The 6,010-nt window shown below is 46.9% G+C and overlaps 1 long non-coding RNA gene across 1 annotated transcript; it reads left to right on the plus strand.

Annotated features, from left to right (window-relative positions):
* The first annotated feature begins 644 nt into the window (after positions 1 to 644).
* On the plus strand, positions 645 to 5,317 carry LOC115578149 (uncharacterized). The gene is made up of 2 exons (XR_003983388.1): positions 645 to 1,094; positions 5,168 to 5,317. It is a non-coding gene; the product is annotated as an uncharacterized LOC115578149 (long non-coding RNA).
* The last annotated feature ends 693 nt before the right edge of the window (positions 5,318 to 6,010 follow it).

A 6,010-nucleotide genomic window follows, 5' to 3' on the forward strand; every position in this document is an offset into this window, starting at 1 on the left:
AGCACCACCCACAGACCCAGTAGTAATACCTAGTAGCAGCAACAGCAGCAGTAGTTGTTACAATGACAGTCTGGTTAGCAGGCTAACTAATGTTAACTTTAGCTAACAGAATTTCTGTGTAGCTAGCTAACGTTCGCAGTTTCGCTTACCATTAAATGTTTCTTTAAATTGGATGTGGTGTCCTTGGACGATGGCAGTGTGTGCACAGCTGGGAGGCATAGCTTGCACTGTACAGTGATGTTGTTCCCTCTTACTTCTTTGGAAACAAAGTAATGGCGAAATTTGACCCTCCGGTCACACAGAACCACAGTTTTAGGCACTGAAAGGGAAACTTTTTTCTCGCTGCGTCTGCCGTGCGTGATGTGCTCTGATTGGTCCACATCAGTCTGCTGATGCTGGGAAATAACAAGAATCCAGAATTCACCTCAGATGCATCAAACTAAAGTAACGAGGCTGTTCTGAAGCTGTGAGGAGGAGAAAGTTCACATGTAGAGAGGAGAAGTCTCACAGATACTCGAGTACACAGACAGGAGACATGTACTCATCTACAGTAACTAAGTATTTGTACTCTGTTACTTCCCACCTGAGATGTAGTTGAGTAGAAGTTAAAGATGAGGAGAGAATAAAGTGTCTTTTCTCCAACAGGTGTTTAATAAAGTTCCTCCTGGATGAATAAAGCTTCAGTTGTTGGTTCAGACTGTAAAATATCTTCACTGTATTAATATTCCAACGTTCTCACAGAAGTTAAATAAAAGGATCAGAGTGACTCTCAGTCGTCGGCAGGTTTATTACAGCAGAGCGTGTCGTCCTGCAGGTCCGTCTGCAGCCGGCTGGGCCCGGACGTCTTCCACAGGCTGTACGAGAGCCTGAAGGAGGCCCGGCAGCAGCGGCAGGATGGTGCTGACGGTGTCACGGAGGCTCTGACACACCTGGAGGACACACCTGAGGACACACCTGAGGACACACCTGAGGACACACCTGAGGACGGCCTGCAGGTGGACCAGCTGCTGTTTTATGAGGAGGAGCTGCAGAGAGTGAGACGGCTGCAGGACGACAGACCGTCTGTCTGAACAGAGACACACTCATTGACTCAGGTAGATAAAAACTATCCACACGTTTCTGTGTATGCATACATATATATATATATATAGAGAGAGAGATCATTTCCTGTTTTTATTCACATTCAGAATATATGGATAAAAAAATGTATAAAAAGTTAATACATTTAATAAGAGACAAACTTGTTTTCTGTTTCCAGTTTTCTGAACAGAAACAGAGCTGTGACCTCACAACAGAAGCTAACGCGATGTTAGCCTGTTAGCTCTTATTTTTCATTGTTCAGCTTTAATTCAAAGTCAGTGTTTTTCAGCCTTCAGCTCATTTTTTATTTTTCATTGTTGCATAAAAACATTTGTAGGATATTTCACCATGTAGTTTTACATTTTTCAAGCATGAATTGTAAACCAGCATGTGAAGGTGTGAACAGAAGAGTGTGTGAAGGTGTGAACAGAAGAGTGTGTGAAGGTGTGAACAGAAGAGTGTGTGAAGGTGTGAACAGAAGAGTGTGTGAAGGTGTGAACAGAAGAGTGTGTGAAGGTGTGAACAGAAGAGTGTGTGAAGGTGTGAACTCATCTGCAGGTCTGCTGTCAGACGAGCGTGCCGTGATTAGAGTTTAATTAGACGGAAGTCAATAAGTGCTAATGAGTCGTCTCTGATGTGATGAGGTGTGTTAGTATTTTAAAACCGTCATCATAAACAGAGTGGGGATCATCAGCCGGAGAGGAGGCGTGGCCTCTGACCCGACGCCGTCTGTGTCACTTAGACGAGCAGAGAGGATTTATTTTAATCACACAGACGAGGAGGACCAGTCCAGCAGGATCAGTCCAACAGGTCCAGCAGGTCCAGGAGGTCCAGTAGGATCAGCTCTGAGCCAGAGAGCGCTGAGGGAACACGTCGGGTCAGAATAAAGACTCCAGCGATCCGGTTCATGTGTGTCAGACTGCAGCTCTGTCCTCTGAGGCCAGACGGTTATTGAGTACGTAAATCAAACTAACTGCAGTCGGGAGGCGGTTCAGAGGAACAGGTGACCTCAAACACAATCTACTGGAAGCACTGGAAGTGTCCAGGAGGAAGCAGCAGGAGGTCAGCTGATCGTCCGGAGAGTCGACTCAGGGTTCATAATGAAGTGAGTAAATCACGAGGAGATCTCAGCCTGTCACCACGATACTGATCACAGCAGCAGCACATCGTCTCAGTGAGGCTGGATGTGTGCAGGAGGAACAGACAGAGAAGAAGAATGTGGAGCTGGGAGGAGCTTCGGGGAGGGGGAGGGGCTTCAATAGGGGGAGGGGCTTCATGGGGAGGGGCTTCAGGGGGAGGAGGGCGACGCAGAATGCTGATAACACCTTTACAATCACACACTCACTCTGACCTCCAGGTAAATTTCAGTCTCACAGAGAAACCTGCAGACGGGTCCGTAAAGACGACCCGGTGCAGACGGGTCCGTAAAGACGACCCGGTGCAGACGGATCCGTAAAGACGACCCGGTGCAGACGGCTCTGTAAAGACGACCCGGTGCAGACGGATCCGTAAAGACGACCCGGTGCAGACGGGTCCGTAAAGACGACCCGGTGCAGACGGGTCTGTAAAGATGTGGACACAATAGTCTCTGATTTCAGCCTGTTTTTGTCTCACTTGGTCCGTTTCCTTTCCTGTGAGTGGACGTGACCCGGGAGCAGCCAGAGATCCAGCTGGATCAGTAGGACTCTGATCCGGCCTGTCAGGTCTGAATCGGCACACAGTCCAATCCAAAACAGCCCTTTTGTTCTCTGGTGCTGAGGACAGTTCTTCAGACAGAGACAGAACTTGATTTAGTACTAAAGCCGCAGCAGCATGTGAAGCAGCTGCTGAATATTCATGAGACATAATGACAGATAATCAGCGGTACTGATCCGAGAGTCTGCAGCTGGACCCACAGACACATCGGACTTCTTTGACCTGTGTTTCACTCAGCTGACGGTTATTTATGTAAAAAACAGAAGATGTATTTTCATGTTCAGTTCTCATCAGAACTGGTTCTGTGTAGTTGGGTCTGTGGGGCGCCGCGCTCTCCGTCACGCCTCTGTGCAGCTCAGCGGTCGGGAGTTTAAATCCCGCTGGAGCTGGTCGGCATGACAAGTTCTGCTGAACAACAGATGTTTATGGTTTTCACAGCAGGAAGTTCTTCCAGCAGCTCCCCGTCCATCACACAACACAGAACCAACCTGTCGGGTCGAACCTCTGCTGCTTAGAATGAAAGTAATGATGAGGCAGAATGAAAACTCCGATTACATTTATTTCATGTGTTGTGTTTTCATGTTGTGAAGCCAGCGCACACACACACACACACACACACACACACACACACACACACACACACACACACACACACACACACCCACTGGTTATAGATAAAGACACTGCAGCTCAGCGTTGAGTCTCATAAACAGACTGAAGTCTTTATCTTTTATTTTTTATTCTCACCACTTCATGATCTTTTAACTGAACAGAACTCGGCTTCACTCAGTTGGACGTCAGAATTCGGGCAGGAAAGATCAAACCTGGAGGCTCAGTGATCAATAACAGTGATTGTTCATCACATGAAGCTGCTGAGTCGAGTTTCCAGCGTCGGTTCTGATTCACACAGAGAAACATGAAATATATTGAAGCTGCAGCTCAGGTTTGGTTCTCACACAGGTTCTGACCCACAACTGAACTCGTGAAGCCTCCGAGGCTCGACTCGTGGATTTAATTTGCTCCGTCTACAAGAGGTCCAACAATAATCAGTACACACACACACACACACACACACACACTTCCTGTCTCTCTATGTTCTGTCTCATCTAAGAGGCTTCTTCAGTTCTGACTAACTGGAGGAGCTGCAGGGTCATATAATGTGGGAGTGTCCTTATATGTATGAGTGTGTCCTTACAGGGTGTGGGAGTGTCCTTGCAGGGTATGGGAGTGTCCTTACAGTGTGCGGGAGTGTCCTTACAGGGTATGGGAGTGTCCTTGAAGGATGTGGGAGTGTCTTCACATAGTGTGGGAGTGTCCTTACAGATGTGTCCCAACAGTGTTTCAGTAGGAAGCTGTCCTCTCTCATTCCCAAATGTCGTCAGGAGCCACTTCAGTGTCAGATTTAGTGTGAATCACAGGATTCATCATTAAAGGAGAACTTCGGTCGATTTAAACATGCAGCTTCATTGCTCAAGCTACCCTTGACTTGCCAGTACCGAAGACGCGAACACATTTGGTCCAGCCATTACAGAGCTCCGTGAACGGAGATGTAGCATTGACAGCTAACAGCATGGGGTCAGAACTTTACACTGTGTTTTAAGCGTCTTAACATGCTCCACATCTCACACCAAAAGTTATGCAACATCAGCAGACACCTTAGCACACAGCACTGTAGCGTGTATGACTCAAAATGAATAAAAAAGTAGTTAAAACAGTGTGTTTGTGCAAGCAGCTACTTACCTGTTTGTTGACATCCGTGTGTTCCGGTAGCTAGACCAAACTAGTCAATCCGTCGAGCGTGCGTTTACTCCCTCACTGGCGGAGACGGAAACGTAATCCAGCATTTTTGTGTTTCTGTTCATAATGTACATGTCCATGTTACAACCTGTCATGAGCCATGAGCCTTACAATAGCCTGTTAAGCCTGTTAAGTGCACACTCGATGGATATGCTAGTTTGGTCTAGCTACCGGAAGACGCGGCTGTCAACAAACAGGTAAGTAGCTGCTTGCACAAACACACTGTTTTAACTACTTTTTTATTCAGTTTGAGTCATACACGCTACAGTGCTGTGTGCTAAGGTGTCTGCTGATGTTGCATAACTTTTGGTGTGAGATGTGGAGCATGTTAAAACGCTTAAAACACAGTGTAAAGTTCTGACCCCATGCTGTTAGCGTTCAATGCTACATCTCCGTTCACGGAGCTCTGTAATGGTTGGACCAAATCTGTTTGCGTCTTCGGTACTGGCAAGTCAAGGGTAGCTTGAGCAATGAAGCTGCATGTTTAAATCGACCGAAGTTCTCCTTTAAGTGGAGACGGTATAACGAACTGTGGATTCTCTGATCTGTGAAAACACTCGTCTCATTCACAGCAGACGCCATCTTCTCTCCACAGATCCTGACACGCCATTTGAGCCTACAACAGCCAATGAGTGATGGCGTCTTCTTCCTCCTCTCTCCTGAGCCACGCACCCACAGCCACCAGATGATTGACGCATCATGTAGCCAATGAGAGTTCAGATGCAGTAATAAATAGTTTCTATCAGTTTTTAAAGCCGTTTTTAAAGTGAAGCAGGTTTACGTAGTTTTATACAGCAGTTTTCCCCCTCAGCTCTTGTTTTTGACTCTTTTATCTGCACAAAGTTACTTTGAATAAGGAAATTAATTATAATGACTTCAGTGCTCCTGTCAGTCTCAGGCTGGACGATCGTCAGGTAATAAAATGTCATTGTGCCCAGAGCATGTGAGCGGAGCTGAGCGGCGAGAATTCCCGCTCCCCGCTTACGTGGGTGTTCGCTCCTTCGCTCGTTCGCTCCATCGCTCAAAGTGAAACCAGACAGCTCCGCTCAAAGCCCGCTCTGCGCTCACCTGAAACTTCATTCGCTCCACGCTCGCTCAAATTTAAAAGAGGGAGCAATTCCTGACGTTGCACCTATATGACCTGTCTGCTTGCTTTTCGAAATATTTTTCAAACTCCATCTCTCAACGAATGACCTCCTCTGATGTAGGCTAACCCTTGAAGGCACACGTGAGTCTGGACTTGTGCATGTCCTAGACTCGTGGAGAGCGGTATCGGAACGGATCAGGAGCGAAACGGAACCATCGCTCTGGCCTTTGGATTAAAACTCTGCGCTCCGCTCTGCTCACATGCCCTGATTGTGCCTGAATATTTCTACAGAAAAACATGTTCAGTGTCATTTTCAGTGACATTCTTATTAACTCCATGTCAGAAAAGATT

The sequence above is a fragment of the Sparus aurata genome, unplaced genomic scaffold (genome assembly GCF_900880675.1).
Source record: "Sparus aurata unplaced genomic scaffold, fSpaAur1.1, whole genome shotgun sequence".
NCBI lineage: Eukaryota > Metazoa > Chordata > Actinopteri > Spariformes > Sparidae > Sparus > Sparus aurata.